This window comes from Lepisosteus platostomus, unplaced genomic scaffold (genome assembly GCF_059453375.1).
Source record: "Lepisosteus platostomus isolate fLepPlt1 unplaced genomic scaffold, fLepPlt1.hap1 Scaffold_107_H1, whole genome shotgun sequence".
NCBI classification, from domain to species: domain Eukaryota; kingdom Metazoa; phylum Chordata; class Actinopteri; order Semionotiformes; family Lepisosteidae; genus Lepisosteus; species Lepisosteus platostomus.
The window spans coordinates 1-20,000 of record NW_028291488.1 but is presented as its reverse complement, the minus strand read 5'-3'; the positions used below and the strand labels follow the sequence as shown (position 1 = coordinate 20,000).

The 20,000-nt window shown below is 42.1% G+C and overlaps 7 non-coding genes across 7 annotated transcripts; 4 read left to right on the top strand and 3 right to left on the bottom strand.

Annotated features, from left to right (window-relative positions):
• The first annotated feature begins 1,495 nt into the window (after nucleotides 1-1,495).
• On the top strand, nucleotides 1,496-1,577 carry trnas-uga (transfer RNA serine (anticodon UGA)). Its single transcript has one exon. It is a non-coding gene; the product is annotated as a tRNA-Ser (tRNA).
• Nucleotides 1,578-3,123: 1,546 nt separating this feature from the next.
• trnar-ucg (transfer RNA arginine (anticodon UCG)) lies at nucleotides 3,124-3,196 on the bottom strand. The gene has a single exon. It is a non-coding gene; the product is annotated as a tRNA-Arg (tRNA).
• Nucleotides 3,197-4,322: 1,126 nt separating this feature from the next.
• trnan-guu (transfer RNA asparagine (anticodon GUU)) lies at nucleotides 4,323-4,396 on the top strand. The gene has a single exon. It is a non-coding gene; the product is annotated as a tRNA-Asn (tRNA).
• Nucleotides 4,397-10,840: 6,444 nt separating this feature from the next.
• Nucleotides 10,841-10,982, bottom strand: LOC148637703 (U4 spliceosomal RNA). The gene has a single exon (XR_015931255.1). It is a non-coding gene; the product is annotated as a U4 spliceosomal RNA (small nuclear RNA).
• Nucleotides 10,983-12,175: 1,193 nt separating this feature from the next.
• Nucleotides 12,176-12,257, top strand: trnas-gcu (transfer RNA serine (anticodon GCU)). The gene has a single exon. It is a non-coding gene; the product is annotated as a tRNA-Ser (tRNA).
• A 7,171-nt stretch (nucleotides 12,258-19,428) lies between these two features.
• On the bottom strand, nucleotides 19,429-19,500 carry trnae-uuc (transfer RNA glutamic acid (anticodon UUC)). The gene has a single exon. It is a non-coding gene; the product is annotated as a tRNA-Glu (tRNA).
• A 201-nt stretch (nucleotides 19,501-19,701) lies between these two features.
• On the top strand, nucleotides 19,702-19,773 carry trnah-gug (transfer RNA histidin (anticodon GUG)). The gene has a single exon. It is a non-coding gene; the product is annotated as a tRNA-His (tRNA).
• Nucleotides 19,774-20,000: the final 227 nt, after the last annotated feature.

Sequence of the window (20,000 nt, the reverse complement as noted above, 5' to 3'; positions counted from 1 at the left end):
ACGATTTTCTACACCCAGCATTCAGTGGCTTATGTACATCGAACACACAGAGCCCGTTAAAATCCAACACGTGTTAACCATGGCCGGTGAGTTCAAGGTTGGACAAAGCTGAAAGCTCAAAGCTGAAATAAATGTATAAAATTTGGCTTGCATCATAGCAGTTGAGCAATAAAGTCTGTCCTAATTAAAGAGTACCTAAAGTTTGAAAGTACAACATAGAATAAGAATAGAGAAATGGCAAAACGATTTTGTGCCATCTTCCCCATTCACACTATTTTTATGTACCATTTTTTGCTTATTCACGTACTATTTTAATCAAAATAATATTAAGAAAGATCTGTGTGTATTCAGATAGTATTATTATTGTTCATACTTACTCGTCAAAAGAGGATTGCTGAGATATTTGCGGATATACTTCTACGTTTGAAAAACGTGTCCAAAATGGTGACCAACGAATACTAGCAATGCATTGTGGTATATAACCGGAAAATATGCTGGGTTCGATATTTTCTCAACGTATGCGTTTATTAATGTTGTCGATATTATGGTTGAAATTTAACATTGATAATACATCGCGGCTATGTGCCCCCTGCTATGTGCTGATGTGCAATTTTAACGCATGCAGTTAGTAAGGATCGTACTGTTGTATGGTATTATATATAATGACATTATGGAATAGGATAAACGAAGTAATACTAAGACATGTTCTTATGGATTTGTCTTACCTTGAGATATGTAATTGGATTTCAGGATTAATTTCCTCATTCAATGTAGTGGTGATTCTTTGCCTGGTCAGTACCTGGGTGGGAGACCTCCAGCGAACAATTAAGCTTGCTGCTGGAAGTGGTGTTAAGAGACTCTTAGGATCTTCCAGAGGTCTCTATCCAATAGCACTAGTTGCCTTAGAGCTGGCTCAAACATTGCTCAAGAGTCTACCTTTCACAGATGCGCAAAGATGAATGATGGGGGTGCACGCTTCAAGGAGCCTTCCAACTGTAGGGACCGATTAGAGACGATCCGTAGCATGTGTTCGTTTCCATATACGCCCCGTGTCTCAACGGTAGGACAGAGTCAAATACTGCCTCGACACGTAACAGCGTTATATTAAACCGCAGGACTTGAGGGCTGTTTTGTTTGAATGTTCAAGGCATTGGTAAGAGCGTAGGTCAAGGGCCATTGGTGCATCTCCTGTAACTGGAGCAAAAATGCTATTCAAAGTGCAGTGACTAAAATCGTCGTCCACATGTCTCCGTTGTTGATTGCTTTCTGTCTAAGAACGTTCTGTTTTCATGTCCGAACGGGGAGACTTTATCATTCCAACTTGACTATCATGCCACCCTTAAGTCCTCTGAGGTGTGTGTGTGTGTGCTTGCACGTATGGCGTAAAAGGTTTCTTAAACGGAGAGCGAACTTGAAAAAAGTTGCCTCCGCTGCCGCCGCCGCCTCGCACTCCCTGTTCGATTGTAGCAAGAAGGCAGCGGCCACGGCGCTCGCTGTAGTCGTGGCCGAGTGGTTAAGGTGACGGACTTGAAATCTGTTGGGGTCTCCCCGCGCAGGTTCAAATCCTGCCGACTACAGCGTCCTTTGCATTTGGTTGCGTGCGTGCGTGTAAAAGGACCAGCGCCGTTTCGTTTTCGCTGGGACCTTTAACACTCTAAATCGCCTGGACCCGCAGCCTGTGAAATCGATTCTTCAGCACCCACGAAGGACGCTTTGCCGCTGGACACAGATACCGATGCTTTTCTGCAACGAGCTTTCCAGCTGAATTTTCTCGGCAGCTCCGTACTGAACCTGTTCTCCATTGCAACATAGCGGAGGCTCGTCACGTCTATAGCAAGGCTGTGTAGGACCGCATACGCCACAGTGACTTGTACACAGACCACATGAAAGGCAAGCAAAATACACTTTTAAAATTCCAAAGACTCACAAGGTCAGAGGAACAGCGATGACCTGAACAGATCTGTTACAGAAGTCTAGGTTGACCTTTTTAGAGCTGTAATTGCATTTTTGTTTAATAGAAGATCAAATCTACTCGCATGTACCAGCACCTTACAGTTTATTGATGTTAATTCTGTTTAAGTAATAAGATTGCTAACGATGTTGGACTTTAGCCGGTGTTTTTTAGAACAAATTGCTTACACTTCTGTAAGGAATACGCAGTACGTGCCTTTGTCAGTCATTGCTCACCATACCTGTAACTTTCTTATCTAACTCACTTCCTCAAATAGTGAAGGTCCACAAACATAAATGAAAAAAAACCCTTGTTGTAGATGAGGTGCACAAAAAAGCAGCCCCTGATAGTGTATAACACATTTGTACTATTGCAGAGACACATGTAACATATATATATACTGTATATATTTATATATGAAACAGAAATAGAAACAGAAACAGGAATCGCGTACTCACCTGGAGAATCTCTGTAGGAATATCTAGCATTTATCAATGGAAATAAAAGCTGCTTTAATACAGTGCATGTTCAAACTCAAACCCTCAGCTGCTGTTCTTGTTTGTTTTGGGACAAATTGCAACTGAGCATCGCATGAGCCGTTACGTACCCTTATCTGTTAGGGAATTTCAAGGGAGGAGTTAGGTCAGAATGGGTAGGCTGCAAAACAACAAGTAAAGATTTATTCCAAGATGAAACGTTGTGGCGGTTTTCTTATCTTTTTAGCATGGACTAAACTTTTACGTGTTCCTTATATGCTATATATGTATATATTAGCACCAATGTCGTTCTTAAAAACTAACATGAAATTGTCAGGGACATTCAGCTATATACAAAGACGAGACAGACAAAGTAATAATTCTGTATTAACGTGCCCTACATATTGACGCAATGATCGAACTAACTGACATGTTCTGATTCAGATCCCCTGCAGTTCATGCCAATTAGAACAATAGCAATGCTGAGTCCTCCCCACCCTACCGAGCACAAATTCAGCTGCTCTGCATGTTTTTTCATTGCAATTGAGCTCGGAGCTGGAGATGATCTCCATACAGTTCTGTGTTCACTAGCCCGCACTTGCGTGCTAATTTACGGGTTGTGGCAAATGCTTTTCTATAGTTCATATACATGACGGCAACCTGTTACCGAGGAACCTGAGAGGTTTAAAAGCCTCACGAGCCAGGCAGGACTCGAACCTACAATCTTCTGATCCGAAGTCAGACGCGTTATCCATTACGCCACTGGCCCATAGAACATGCGCTTGCACTCCACCACAGAGAGCTCTACACTGCTACTAGTAGTACACTTCCCCATCTAAATTTTCACAGCAAGAAACTTGTGTTTCCTACTATTTTTATCAGGTTTAAAATATCATCTCCTTAAAACAGAAAAAGTGTTGATGTGTCGTGCTGAAATTCCGATTGATTTTGAATTCAAAGAAAAAAGGTTTTCTTCCAAAACACCATGAAATTGTCACATCTTGCAGACAATAGGTGTATTCCATGTTGAAAAGAGAAGAAAGAAAACCATGGAGCCTTTTACAGGTGTGAGAAGACCTCACAGTCGAAACGCTGTTTCCGTTCTTCTCTTTTCAGCATGCAATAAACCCATTGCTTGTTCCTTTGCAGCCGAGGCATGCTGACGTAGCTACCCAGCTGAACATCTTGCAGACTCTACAGTACTTCTCTCCTGTAGAAGTAAAGCAGGGCTTGCTGGGTGAGCTTTTGCTCCGGTAAATTAGGTCACGTGTCATGTTAAATCACTTCTTCTAAACACAACATTTGCTGGTGCTAGCTTTCCCCATTAAAAAAAAGAGACATTTCCCTTACAGTACATGACATATCGTTTTTATTCTATCAATAAGTATAGAAATTAAACAAAAGAAAAAATGGTGTTGCCAAAGAATGCACAGCTTGGACATGAAAAGTGCCCGATAAATGCCATTTCTCATCATTTCTCTTGGCGTCAGTTCTGCTATTAAATGGGACGGAGGCAACGGGCTCAGAGAGCATGTTAAGTGCACACCGAACGCAGATGTGTCCAAGTGTCTGTAAAAGTGCGGTGCTCCCTAGTGGCTTAAAGTGCCCGCCTAGTAAGCAGGCGATCGTGGGTCTGAATACCAGTGGTGCCTCTCTCCGTGTCTTGTTGTGCCGAATGTCTCATTTCAGACAAACATGTACAGCTTGGTTCAGTTTAATGCAAGAATTCATTTCCTTTCTGGAATAACTTGTTTTTGAAGAAATCCATACAGCTTGTGAAAGATGAAATCCATTTCTTGGTTGTCAGTGGAAAAAGATTGCCGGCTGCAAGAAGCGCAAGTGATTGTTTTCTTTGACCATAAACCTGCAAATGTAGGGAGCACAAGCGGCCGTCAGTCTCTGTGGCGCAATCGGTTAGCGCGTTCGGCTGTTAACCGAAAGGTTGGTGGTTCAAGCCCACCCAGAGACGCATGTCTCAGTTTTTCCAATGTAAACATCATCACCGCTAAAGAAGATGGCGCAGAAGGCTCCACAGTCGAAACGTTGTGCTTCTTTTCTTCTCTTTTCAGCATGGAGTAAACCTTTGTTTGATCCTTTGCAGCCTAAGCATGCTGACGCAGCTACCTTTCTCTTAACGCGCCTCAATCATTATTCACCAAAACGATCAGCAGAATAAGTCACTTTGTGGTGATGTCACTCCTCTGCTTCACAAATGTCCTTAGTGACGGGCCATTTCTTTCTGCCATTTTTCCGGAGCGGTTATGGATTGCTCCATCATTTCCCTCTTACTTTCCATCACTAGATTGAAAAAAAAAACAGAAACAGGCTGACAGGACGACAATCAAATTGCAAAAACTCATCAAAGCACTCGATAAAGTATTTGAATCCACAAGTAGCTACAGATATAGCCATTCAAAATGGGTGAGGTATTTCACGGCATACCGCGACACGCCCACCGGGGTATCACGCGGTATCACGTGTGTCACGTGACTAGCTATCCGGCGTCGCCTTGTAAAACCGCCAGGGGGAGCTTAACCTCTCATGTACAGCATTCGAGCCTTTAATTTTGAACTGTGTATCACAGCATGTTAATCATCAGTCATTCAAATGTTGGTATATTTTATGAAAGCAAGATTGCTCAGTTGGACAAAAGTACACAACCTACCTTTATCAGAAATATTTATGCATCAAAGCCTTTACTGAAGATATTACTAATAGTATTAATAATGGATGACTTTGGACAAGCTGTATACTCAAAGTATAATTTCTTTAGCACATTTGTACAAGCACTTGGAATCTGTCCAAGCCATACTTTGTCAGGCATTTTGTTTTACTTCAACGGGGCATAAAAACTTCCTTGCTTTTAACAGGGCGTTTCATAATTTCTACTACGAGAATGATTTAAAATGCGACACCTATCATTCAACTAGAGCTTAAAATATCACAAGGAAAAATACACACCGGTATTCCATTTCTCCCTAAACATTGTAAGCTTCGAAGTCTTTAACTAACGTGATACCGGATACGTCAACAAGCATACTTTTAGAATTTGATTAAAAGGGAATATAATATGGAATCGCGTATCTCAAGAATTTAATAACGGTATGATTATATCCGTGTACTGCGGCAGAACTGTGTAGGGCTGTTTCGCCTGCCTGATCATGCGAGCTGTCTTGTAGCCTCCTGGTCTGGGTGCGTGACTACCAACTGGCAGGTTGTGTGTTCGAATCCAGCTGCTGCTGGACCTTCCAGTTTTATTTATTTATTTTTTAATCGCGTAACATAAACATATTACCGTATGCAAACTGTACTGTATACAATATGTATATGTATATTTAATGTCTTAACTGTGCCCGTTTAAGTATTGAATATTCATATCTAATTTTACCACTGAAGGGAAATCTTAACATAAACATACAGTATATGGCTGGTCTCGGTACTTTAAAGAAAAAAATACACACCAGTATTCCATTTCTCCCTAAACATTGTAAGCTTCGAATGAAACCACTAAATAAAGACATAAATATAGAAATCTTAAGATTTGTTTTATTTAATGTTGGTAGCAGGATGAACTGTCAGAGTGTATATTTTGTCGCAAAGTTGCTACAAGATGTTAACAGTGAAAAAGGTATTTAGAAATGAGTTATTTCAAGATGAAAAAGAAAACATACACGAAACATGGTTTCATTACGACCAGAATCGGTCTTGAGATATTTTTAACTTGATTTACAGTATTTGAGAGGTATGTCTTAACACCGATACTACAGTGCTTAAGTACTGCTCACGTATATGTTTCTAGGTTTATATTATGCATTTCATACGGTCAAATTACTTTTGAGCAACTAATAAGAAGCGCGAAACGGTATGCGTTTTAGTTTCGTTTTGTGCTGGAACCCGTGGATTGATTAGAGATATCAAGTACATACAAGTCATTTTTTAAATGTTGTAGTTCGTCTTGAAAAAATGTTATGAGTACATCATCTATCAACAATTACACAGGTTCTGTTTCCATATTGCTGATTTTGGTTAGGTACAGTATTATCAAATCCAGTGGCGCTGTGTGTTACTTTACTGAGTCCCAATCTGTGATTGAAACCTGTAAAACCGGTTTAATTCGTCACAGCCAGCACTCTTCAGGTGTGAGGGTCTTCTGCTCAGAATGAAACGCTAAAATGTTTGTGTATATTCTAATGGTAGTGGGGGCAGGGTGTGTGGGAACAGGTTTGTTCTTCACACCTGAAACATTTTCTCTGAAAGGATTTTCTTCGAAGTTTAACCGATCTTGTTACAGCATGTTACAGTTTACTATTATTAACCATATTAATTTTAAGTGCTTAATGTAAAATCTTGTAAAAATATATTTTCATTGTTCAAATATACATTAATATACATTAAGTCTGACTATCATATAATAAGTTAAATACAAAACTAAAGAAAAAATAGGGTTAAATATAATTCAAAATATTTTGCTAACAATGTTAACTGTTTATGAATAATAAAATGTATTAACTAAGGAGTAGGATGGCACAGTTGTTAGTATGTTTTTTGTTTTGTTTCTTTTTCATAAATACAACAGTAGTACCTGATGTCTCAGTGGCTTTCAAAATTAAATTATGCATGCAAACCTGTGAACTAGAAAGATAACTAAGATTTTAATACTAATTAAATGACCGCGGGCACTTCCCACCCCCTCTACATTCTCAGAGTAGAACAGACTAACCTTCTAATGAAAGACGGTCCACCCCCCACGGACAGGAAAAGTGCCCACAGGCACTTAAACTTAATATGGTCAGTAACGGTAAACAGTAACATGGTAAGAAGGAGCACGTACAAACGTTTTCGAAATAACCACATGTAAGACTCTGATCCTAAAAATGTTTAGGGAGAAAGTGGAATACTGGTGTGCTTCCAGAAGAATCAGTATGGCTCAGAGATTAAATAAAACTTCACAGACATTAACGAAGAGCATAACGCGTGTACTGTATACACTGCAAGTACTGTACAACCCAACTCTCTGCAGGAGTGCTGGCTGTGACGAATTGAACCGGTTTCACGGGTATTTTCAAAGTAAGAGGCGAGATTTCCAGCGAAAGACACCCCCTCAAAAACCCAGTAAATACAGTACTTACTAGTTAAAGGCTAGGCTCCCGACTACGGCGAAAGGAACCCTTCTTTCATTAGAAGACAATGAACATATTTTAGCCCTGAATGAATTAATAGCAAACATGGTTTACATAAAAGACATTTTTCCAAGAAAGTTTAGCCTTTGTCACTAATGAAACCACTAAATAAAGACATAAATAGAAAAATCTTAAGATTTTTAAAATACATGACTTTGCTAAAATTTATTTGAAAATAAAAACAATTACAACCGCCAGGGGAAAGAGAGAACAGGGGAGGGATGTTGGTTTTGCATAAGGGGCGGGGCTATGGAAAGTAGGTATGTTTGGGAATGTGTAGTTACATGTTCTGGCTGTTTGTGAATTATCGTTGTTGAGTATGGAGTGTTGAGGTATTGATTTTGTGTAATGTTTTATGTTGAAAATTGAGGTGGATTTTGTTTATGATAAACAGGATAAACTGGGATGGGAGGAAGGTTTGGTTTTGCATAAGGGGCGGGATTATGATAATTGGAGGACTTTGCGAGTGTAAAATGGTTTGATTATTTGATTTTGTATTGTGGTTGTTATCTATGTTTTTGGTTGGTATTATGTTTATATGGTTGTTTTTGTTGGTTGGTTGTTATTATGGTTATTAATAATACGATCTATAGTTGAAATCTGAGCCTAAATAAAAAGAAAAAGCAAGTGATTAGGTTTATGAGCAATCTAATTACTTATTCGTTTAAAAAGCTATATAAAATAAAGTTTATTATTAATTTGCTGGACAGAGCGGTGAACATTATTATGCATAAGACAAAGATAACGATCCTGATCAGTTTAGAAATCTGTGTACGCTGTAAGGTTTTTACTTCTTAAACTTTTAAAATACACGTTTTGAATAGAAAGAAATCCTCTTCCTGGTATAGCACACCAGCACGTCTTTTTTCTCCAATCAGAGGGGTCAGCCAATCACCATTCTGCGTTGGGTAGCAACGGGTGACTGTTCTCAGGCGGAAGATGTAAACAGCTTAATATTTAATCGTGTTAAATATTTTTTTTTAATTCAATTAAACGGGCACAGTTAAGACATTAAATATACATATACATACTGTATACAGTACAGTTTGCATACGGTAATATGTTTATGTTACGCGATTAAAAAATAAATAAATAAAAATGAAAAGTCCAGCAGCAGCTGGATTCGAACACACAACCTGCCAGTTGGTAGTCACGCACCTAGACCAGTAGGCTACAAGACAGCTCGCATGATCAGGCAGGCGAAACAGCCCTACATAGCTCTGCCGCAGTACACGGATATAATCATACCGTTATTAAATTCTTTAGATACGCGATTCCATATTATATTCCCTTTTAATCAAATTCTAAAAGTATGCTTGTTGACTCCGGTATCACGTTAGTTAAAGACTTCGAAGCTTACAATGTTTAGGGAGAAATGGAATACTGGTGTGTATTTTTTTCTTTAAAGTACCAAGACCAGCTATATACTGTATGTTTACGTTCCAAAATTAATATCGTTTATGGCCTTCACACGCGTTACAGTATGCTCCTATTCTTTTTATGCTCAGCTACTAAGATTTCCCTTCAGTGGTAAAATTCAATATCTACAACGGGCACAGTAAAGACGTTTACAGTAAGTCTTTCTACGACAGACCAACGGACCACGAGTGCCCCTGTCGGTCAACCAATCACGCACCGCGGTATCGCGTGTCATCTTACCTGCTGTACGTGTCTGTACCGCTTACTTTGAATGGCTGCATCTGTACGAGCAACTTTGTCCTGGCTTGCATGAAAGTCGGAAAATGTCAAAAAGAAAAAGATGGTGGCTTTTTCATATTCGTTCTTTTATTTTTAGTTCGTTGGCTCTTCTGTCCATTGTCCTCCTGCCTGGCTCTTGACCTGTGACTGTCTGAACGCACACAGTAAAATTTCATGTGGGGGATTTGTCCTGAGCCTCTGTGAAAGACCCACCCACCCCTATAAATAACTGCTCTAGAAACACATGAACGCAAAACTAAACCACAGCTTAAAGAGGAGCTTGTCATGACCGCCAGGCAGTTAAGACCAACTCATAAGCGATCTAATCAGCACCAGCAGTGGGTGATTATTAACAAACGCCGCCGCACGAGTTAACCCACCTGCACACACTCCACCGTGCGGTACGCAGTGCTATTTTTACCATCTTTACCTGCTTCCCGCTGCTCGGTATTGAGTCTACTCCTTGAGAGCTCTACCTGGCGTTTTTCCATTACCTCGTTTATTCTGGATATTGGACTCCCCTTCTGCCTTTTCGACTTTGGACCTCGCCTCTCACCTCGGACTGTTTGCCACCAGTGTTCTCCCTGGATTACGACTTACCTTACGCCTCTTGACCACGAAACAAAGCAAAGCAGAGCAAAACAAAACGAACAAACGAAAACCCTCACGTCCCGCACTTGCATATAACGCCGTTACGTGCCCAAGCGGTATTGTATGTCATCCTAGCACTGCACCCCGGGGCGTACGGTATATGGGAACGAGCACACGCCACGAATCGTCTCGAATCACTCCCTACAGCTGTAAGGCGCTTTGAAGCGTGCACCCCCAACATTCTTCTTTGCGCATCTGTGAAAGGTAAACTCTTGAGCAAACTCTGAACCAGCTCTAAGGAAACTAATCCGATTAGACGTTACTTTGACTCATCCTTTAAGGGACCCTTGTTAATTGGAGAAATCAATGATTTCGAATGAATTCTGTATGCGTTAAAAGACAGCTATACACAGAAAACATGCAGGACACTGCTCACGATGTTTCCCGAGCCGAAACACAGTGCGTTTTTCCAAGCCATTTGACAACGCCCGCCCACTGAAAACTGCAGCAGATCGTATAAAGGCGTTCAACTTTGTAACTACTGCACGCACAGGAAGCAGAATAAATTCCTCTTTTCAAACTGTCAAAGGTTTGCTTTGCGAACGCTGCAGGACATCGCACAATCTCTTTTGAACGGGGACAAACGATTTCTTATGGGGCGCAGTAAGTACAGACGTTTAAAAAGCTCCACTCATGCCGACGATGCAGCATGAAGAAGCGCAACCTAACGTTTGACAGACAAAAGCCGGGCGCCGCTACGAGCAATATGAAATCAAACTGACAGCACACGGCGGTTCGCGCTGACTCAAAAGTGATCTCGACAGACGCTGTTCTCTGCATAACGCTGAAAGAGCTAAAGAGCGTTTCTGTTGAGACGTAACAAGCTCGTTTCTTTCTACCATGATGTCACCATGACCAAATCTGTCTTTAAACACCTTGCTCAGTCTCTGACGAGACTGTCAAACATTGCTTTCGCCGATTGTATTGCAAACCGGCGGAAGCAGGGTATTGGGAAACGTTTTCAACTAGCAATAATCGCGCCTCGGCTAAACCTCACAGGCTACGATACTGCCACTGCGCAAAGCTGACGGTTGCCAGGCAACCGCAGGGATCCTATGAAAATTGTTATCGATCGTCTCATGGCATGTCGTTGCTGTAACGCTTCATATTTGTCGTCTTCTTCTTCTAGCTTGAGGTTTTGAAGAATTTCATGACAGACAAGGGCTCCGTCGGGAACAAAGGCCGTTGTGAGAAAACAGTTGCTTATTTTCAGCACCAGAAATACAACCCTTTAAATACAAGATGACAGAACAATGACGAAGGGCATGCCGGGAGGAACTCATGCACTACAGTGGAAAGGGGGCGGGCACGTACAGTTCACATTCAAGCCACAAGTACTCTTCTCGGATGTTGCACAAACAAATCCTAACGTCTTGAAAGCATTGCAGCATGTTTGTGTCCCACTTCCCGTGACTGCAGGACGACTGACACGAACGGACAAACACAATCTGTGGCGTTTAGCGTGACATAGTCTTGCAGGCATCTTGCTGTCTCACTGCAATACTATACCGCTGGAGGAAACAGTCCATCTGGCCATGCAACTCATTTGAGCGTTGGTGGTATAGTGGTGAGCATAGCTGCCTTCCATGCAGTTGACCCAGGTTTGATTCCCAGCCAACGCAGTGGTGAATATTTTCAAATGCTGTCACAAGCCTTGGATTGTGACTAGCAAAGCGAAGCCTTCTGAAAGAGCTAAAGCACTGCAAAACGGAATTGAGGGAGAATCTTACAGGGGATTCTGAGCGGTGTCTGCATACACGCAGTCCGATACGAGTGCTGAAAGCTTGAGCTACTCTCAATGCTGCCTTTCCCTGGAGTAAATCTGTTACATTGAAACAGCCCCGGGAGTGCTGTCCTTTTGCAGCCACTTGGACACACCACTCAGACACATCTGCATTCGGTGTGTGCTCCGCCTGCTCGCTGAGCAAGTTGCCACCTTTACATACAATAGCAACATCGACACCAAGAGAAAGGATGACAAATGGCTTTTATCTGGAACTTTTCATGTCCAAGGAGCTCAATGTGCTTTCTGTGTACAACAGGGCCACTGAACTCCACACTGGCCACTGAACTACAGCAGTGGCTTGCTGGCTTGACATCTCCCAAGGAAAATGTTGAAATCGCATGTGGAACAGGAAAATGACCCTCGAGTACAAGGGAAAAAAAAGAAAAAGATCATCTGGAGTGTGCCAACCCAGTTGGGACAACCCAGTTTTGTTGACGAAGTGGCCGAGTGGTCAAGGCGATGGACTGCTAATCCATTGTGCTCTGCACGCATGGGTTTGAATCCCATCCTCGTCGGTTTCCATGTCTGACGTGTGACGTTGGCCCTCCTGTTGTTTGCTCCAGATCTAGAGCTGTACATTTTCTAGCGGTGGCTGAACATGGTATAGTAGGCTAACGTCGGTATCGAGCAGTGACAGTAACAGTATTTACGTGCCACTGCTGCCAAGTGGCTCTGGGTTGAGACCGCGTTTCCACTTACTTGCAACGCAAACGGAGAAAGCGATTTTTGACAGTCTCTTGAGAGACTGCGCTAGGTGCATAGGGATAGACTTTGTAAGTTCCCCCTGGGATGGTGGCCTCTCAAATAGTTTGTGATTCCTCTAGACGTTTATACAGTAGAAGCCTGCTTCGTGGCTTAAATCCAAGCTAAGGAAACGAGTTAGATGTCTGATGCAGAACTGCGAATTCAATGAAGGGGAACACTACAGTACATTGCACTGTATGTGTGAGGAAAGCTGCCCCCTTCTGTCCCTTGTCGACCGAACAGAGTACTGTAAAGGATACCGCCAAGAAACTTTAGGATGCTGGTTGGAATCCAGCTCCAAAGAAGCCCCTTTGGGTGTTATGTCATCAAAAAGTAAGAACAGCGAATCTCCCTTTGATCAAAAGCGCAACAGAACTGTTTTCCGTGGAGCAGCTTTCAGACCCGCAGACCTGTTTTATTTGTAGGGCAGGGCGCATTCCCAAATGCGAATCTCCTGTTTTAGAAATGCTTTGGGCGGCGTGAAGTGAAAATAAGAAATGGGCTCCAGATGCACATGGAAGCAATCAAGTGTTTCATCCGAGCTGTTTCAAAGACTGCTCAAGAGCTTTCCTTTCACAGAGGCGCAACGATTAATGATGGGGGTGCACCCTTCAATGCGCCTTCCCAGTGGGCATTGATTCGTCGAATATACGTATATTTACAGCGAAAATACGGCTATACGTATATATACGTCGCCTCGACGTATAATCAACGTCGAATTGCAACCATAAAATCGACGACATGAATAAACGCATATATAACATCGAAAACACATCTAACACAGTGCCTGAGGCTTTTTACTGTATGTATCGTGTGTGCCGCAACTAGGAGTATACGGCACTCTGCACAGTGTTCGAAGTAAATTATTTTCGCAGTAATAAATTTATTATATTTACTATATTTATTATACACGTGTAAATTTATTACTGCGAAAATAATTTACTTCGAACACTGTGCAGAGATTCTAGACAAATTGCAGACAACATTTAGACGTCTAAGGTATGCGTTTAATAGACGAATATTATACGTCTTTTGCCCACTGTGCTGCCCTCTTGATTTCGGATTTAATTTCTTTATTACAGGGGCGCTTTTATGATGACAGAGTCATGTTCAGGTACTTTGCTTGATGGAGGAAGCTCATTTCGGACTCTGTGATCTGCTCACCTGGAAAGGTCTGCTGTACTACTACAAGAGAGACGTAGAGTCTGGAGGAAGGGACAATTTTATGATGCTTTGGAAGATAATGTTTTTTTTTTCTTTGAAATCGAAATGAATCAGAATATCAGTGCAAAAGACAGACTCTTGGTTTGGTTTAAAGAGATATGGTTTTAAAACAGACAAAATGTAGAAAACAGGTGTTTCTCACTTTTGGAAAAGAATGGACTGGGGGTAATATTTTACTAGTTGCAGTGCTGATCTCACTGGGTTACAGTCCTGCAGTATCACACTGGATAACGTGTCTGACTACGGATCAGGAGATTGTAAGTTCGACTCCTGCCTGGCTCGGGTTGTTTTTAAACGCATCGGGCTACTCCCTAAGTAGTCTGTGCTACTTCCTGCATTGTAAGAGTACCCAGTAAGAGATTCCCTTCATGTAAAGGAACTGCACCTGAAAGCTTTAGAAAAACACCTGGGCTCAGTACGGTGCTGAGAGCTCAGCTTTGCTGTTCTAATTAGCACGCACTGCATCGGCTATGAACCCGAACTTTTCAATTATTCCGATCAGTAAGTCAACACGTAGTCCACATGAACGGTAGAAATATTCTCTTGTCTGTCTCTTGTTTGTATAGAACTGAATGTCCCTGACAATGTACTGTTAGTTTTAATTGAAGAACGGCATTTGTGTTCAAATATACCATTTACGTAACTGCTCATACGACACTGAGTTGTAATTAGTCAAGAAATAAAGTCGAACAACAGCTGCGGGTTTGATTCTGAACGTATGAGATTTCAGCGCCTTTTACTTCCATTGACAAATGACAGAGATTCGAAGAGAGATCCTTCAGACCAGCAAGCAAACCCACGGCTATTTCGGTTTTCTATCTAGGCAACGTTGGTGTCTGCAATAGCATACATGAAAGCGTGATGCAATTTCTGTGGCTACATTTGTTGCACGTCATGCACAGTAAGAGTGTTTCTAACACCAAATAAAAAGTCAACAATTAGCGATCACGCCTTCTCCTCAGTTAACCCACTGAAACCCTTGCTGTTAACAGTTCTTTACTGCGTGCTTTACGAGCACCTACATATTGTGTCGGTTCTTTCAGCTGTATTCATTAGGTTTTCAAAGGCATAAGTAGAGCACCAGAGGTGCGAACGCAAAATGTGTGGTTATCTGAAGAATGTATTTCCATGGCAGCAGGGCCAAGCGATTTAGCGTTCTTATAGTACCAGGAAAGGAGAAGCGGCACTTAGCCTCTGCCTCGCAGGCACAAGGTAACGTGCGGCAGACGCCGGAGTCGGCAGGTTTCGACCCTGCGCGGGGAAGCCCCAACGCATTTCGAGCCCATCGCCTTAACCACTCGAGCACGACAAAAGCGAGCCCGCCGCCGCCGCCGCATTCCTCCTATAATCAAACACGGACTGCGAGGTGGCTGCGGAAACCTTTTTAAAGTTGCTCTCCGTTAAAAAAAAAATACCTTTCACAAGATACGTGCCGGCAGACAGACACGCCTCAGAGGGTTTAAGGCTGGCTTCACGTTCAAATGATAAAGTCCCCCCGTCCGGATGTCAAAATGCAACGTTGTCAGACAGAACAAACATCAACAAACCACAAATGTGGACAAGGATTTTACAAGCTGCACCACACTGCACTTTCAAAAGCATTTACGTTCGTGTTAGACGCAGGACTTGCCTTTGATTTGCGCGCTTACGAACGCCATGGAAAACGAAACTAAACTAAAGCCCTCAGCTCCTGCACTTGATTATAATGCCGTTACGTGTCGAAGCAGTAATTTACGTCTTCCTACCACTGCAACACGGGGAATAGAGAGAAATGAGCACACGCTACGAATCGTCTCAATCACTCCCTAGAGTCGTAAGGCGCATTGAAGGGTGCACCCCCATCATTAATCGTTGCGCCTCTGTGAAAGGAAAGCTCTTGGGCAGTCTTTGAAACAGCTCGGATGAAACACTTGATTTCTTCCATGTGCATCTGGAGCCCACCCAGTGGGCAAAAGACGTATAATATACGTCTATTAAACGCATACCTTAGACGTCTAAATGTGGTCTACAATTCGTCTAGAATGAAATTCTAATATACGTCTAAAGTTATACGTCAATTATACGTCTATGTTTAGACGTTCATTATACATAAATGGTTGGAGTTCTATTATACGGATAAATTTAGAGGACTATTATACATATATGGTTGGAGTTCCGGATAACTTTAGAGGTCTATTATACGTATATGGTTAGAGGTCTGTTATACGTATATGGTTAGAGGTCTATTATACGGATAACTTTAGAGGTCTATTATACGTATATGGTTAGAGGTCTATTATACGTATATGGGTAGAGGTCTATTATACATCAAAGATAGGTTTTATAGGTGTAGAAACAAGTAAACCAAGCCAATGATTAGATTTAGAAATGTATTCTGAAAATACACATTCACACCTGAAACATGTATTTCAAATTATACATTGTATACAATCAATCAACAATCAACATATGGGCAATAATCATAAAAAACACAACTAGTCTTGAACTTCAGCTACAAATTCTGGTAACATGGCAATATACAGTATAGTAATGACAAACACAAAACTAATTACATTAACACACTAACTCAAAACCACATTTTGATTCAAATATACATTTTAAAATGTACAACTTCTATATTTCCAAGAAAAAAAAATATTACAATGGAAGTTAAGATGATTTTTGTCCACTATTTGCAAACCCTGTCTAATTGTCCTAACAGTTAGAACCAAAAACCTATTATTTTCAGTGTCCAGATCTCCTGGCCCCCTGCCTTGCATATGCATTCTTCAAGTAACACATTGCATGGTCCTTTATTTCTTTTTCTGTTGATGTAGGGTGGGACTTCAGCACCGCAGCTAGGAGAAAATTATATAATATTACTTCCCAAATAAATGATGATTAATATCTTCTTTAGTATAATCTAAAAAATGAACGGTTTACTAAGCTCAAAACTGAAATAAATGTATAAAATTTAGCTTGCATCATAGCAGTTGAGCAATAAAGTCTGTCCTAATTAAAGAGTACCCAAAGTTTGAAAGTACAACATAGAATAAGAATAGAGAAACGGCAAAACGATTTTGTGTCATCTTCCCCATTCACACTATTTTATGTGCCATTTTTTGCTTATTCACGTACTATTTTAATCAAAATAATATTAAGAAAGATCTGTATGTATTCAGATAGTATTATTATTGTTCATACTTACTCGTCAAAAGAGGATTGCTGAGATATTTGCGGATATACTTCTACATTTGAAAAACGTGTCCAAAATGGTGACCAACGAATACTAGCAATGCATTGTGGTATATAAGCGGAAAATATGCTGGGTTCGATATTTTCTCAACGTATGCGTTTATTAATGTTGTCGATATTATGGTTGAAATATAACATTGAAAATACATCGCGGCTATGTGCCCCCTGCTATGAGCTGATGTGCAATTTTAACGCATGTAGTTAGTAAGGATCGGTCACTGTTGTATGGTATTATATATAATGACATTATGGAATAGGATGGGGACAGGCCTGGCATCACGGGGGGAGGGGGGAATGTCGCCCCTTCAGTTTTGGGCAAAAAGATTTACCTAACTTAATTTGCGCCCTAAAAAAATAGTTGTACTTTGTCAATGGTCAGACAACACTAAATGACACGAACAGTCACTCAGTCTGTTTGATGGGCAGGAGGGCTATCCGTCCAGGAACTGCACATATCAGTGTCGTTATTGAGTGTCAACATTACGATCCTGTTTGCTCAGGTGGACCGATTCCTTGCAGTAGTTTATCATTATACTTAAAATCGTTATATAACTAGGACTAGTTATAGCAGTCTGTGCTTTCTGTTGGTTTTACAACATTTTTTCTTAACGATTCAGAACGTCCATGTAGCTGCAAAAATGAACGCTTATGGTACTTTTCGCTCCAGGCAATACTCTCCAGTGAGAGTGACGAAAAATGTGAAACTGAACTTCATCGCAAATACCAGATTGCTAGTCGATATCTTCTATCATGAAGCACTAATCAATGGCATAGCTGCGAGATTTCATTTGGGTAGCTGCACCGTACAGCTCCGTTTCAACCGAAATATCACCCCCGCTCAGAATTTCAGACGCCCCCCTACAGATTTTTCCCCGGGCACCGCGCACTGATGGGAGACGGGGTTTCCAGGAAATGGTATCAACTTTTCTCAAGAAAATAAAAATAGAAACTCTATAGGCACTCAAACATTTTACTGTTTTTTTTTTCAGGCAGGTGGCAAGACCCCTCCGCAAAACCCTTGTATGCCAAGCTGTGGGCATTGATTCGTCGAATATACGTATATTCACGGCGAAAATAAGGTTATACGTATATATACGTCGCCTCGACGTATAATCAACGTCGAATTGCAACCGTAAAATCGACGACATTAATAAATGCATATATAACGTCGAAAACACATCTAACACTAGGAGTATACGGCACTCTGCACAATGTACGAAGTAAATTATTTTCGCAGTAATTAATTTACACGTGTATAATAAATATAGTAAATATAATTAATTACTGCGAAAATAATTTACTTCGTACACTGTGCAGAGTGCTGTATACTCCTAGTGTTAGATGTGTTTTCGACGTTATATATGCGTTTATTAATGTTTATTTCACAGTGTCGTGCACCTTTTCATTGCTCTCGCTTTCAGAGCCTCCGCACGGCACACGACTCAACATCAGGAAGCACATTGAAGTGAAAGCAGGGAGCGCTGCGACATGCACTGTGCAGATCCCGCCACACTAAGAGGTGAGTGGGTCTGTTCGATGCACAAAGAACGCTTTGATAAGCGTCAAAGGCAAATCATTCCGAGTTGGTCGTTTGTGTTTTCCGTTCAGACGCGAAATGCTGAAATGATCTCTCGGCTCCTCGGTTGTCATTTCTGCTCCGTAAAGGAATCACAGCACGAGTCGGCTTCCAGCACGGTGGGTCGGGACACGATGCCGGGGGTCGGAGAGAGCGATGTCTTCCTCGTTAGTATAGGACCTGTCACGTGGACCTGTCACCTGTCCCCACCTGTCACGCGGGAGACCGGGGTACGTCAGGACGCGCATTGAAGTGAAAGCAGGATGCGCTGCGACATGCACTGTGCAGATCCCGCCACACTAAGAGGTGAGTGGGTCTGTTCGATCACAGCACTAGGCGAATCCCCAATCCCCTTTTGTGCGTGGCGACAGAAGAAGTCTGGTCTGTTTCCTCCCGGTTTCAATCCGGGGATCTTTCGCGTGTGAGGCAAACGTGATAACCACTACACTACGGAAACTGTGGTCAGATGTGCCCAGCGGCCCAGCGCTGAGCTTCACCAATGCGATTCAGCTGCTTCCAGTGCCTTTATTGGGATGCGCTGATGGACCATGCTCTCTCTCCAGAGACCAGCACGCCTGTCATGGACGGAGCAGGAAAGACGGCGCCACATTCTACAGCCCTCTCCACGCAATCGACGAAATCGGGCTACTGAAGTGGAGAAAATCGCCTCTCCAGAAAGTGCAAATATCATCTTGGAGAGTATAAATCCTATTGCCGAAGGTCAGCCCTGTCTACCAGAGTGACCCTCCCACCTCCTGCAGCGATGGTCAGCTCGTCTCACACGCGTGAAGTTTCGGCTGGAAACAAGCGCCCCCTCTTCTCGCACGTTTTGCACGTTGAGTAGTTTTAATGCGGCTCCTTCGTACACAGTGCTGATCTTTTGGAAAGCAGGAGGCAAAATTGACACGTTCCCATACCGGGAGTCGAACCCGGGCCGCCTGGGTGAAAACCAGGAACCCTAACCGCTAGACCATATGGGAGTGCACAACCCTGCTGTTCCGGGCATCATGCAAGCAAACTACATAAATATGAGAAAACACGCAAGAGAGCTGTCACTCAGAGTGTCGAAGGGTCGATGTATACTGGGGCTCAGTTGAAATGCAACGTCAGGACTTTCCCGAATTATGTCACACGAAGAGAGCACAGCCTTTTCCGCCCTGCCACGTGTGTATCGGTAACTCGCCGTGATCGTATAGTGGTCAGTACTTTGTGTTGTGGCCGCAACAACCCCGGTTCGAATCCGGGTCACGGCAGAATAGGGGCGTCTGCTTTTACTACTTGCACGAATGAAGGCAAAAAAAAGCCAATTGATGTGAACGAACGGCGCTTTACAGAGGAGTACTGCCTGACTGGATCGTTGATGAACGACAGAGACCACTCCGACCTCTTCTCGGGTTTCTTCAATGACTTACTAAGGATCTTCTTCACATTCGCCCATGCAGGGGAAGCCAGTTACACCAAAGCAAACGCAGGAAAGTGC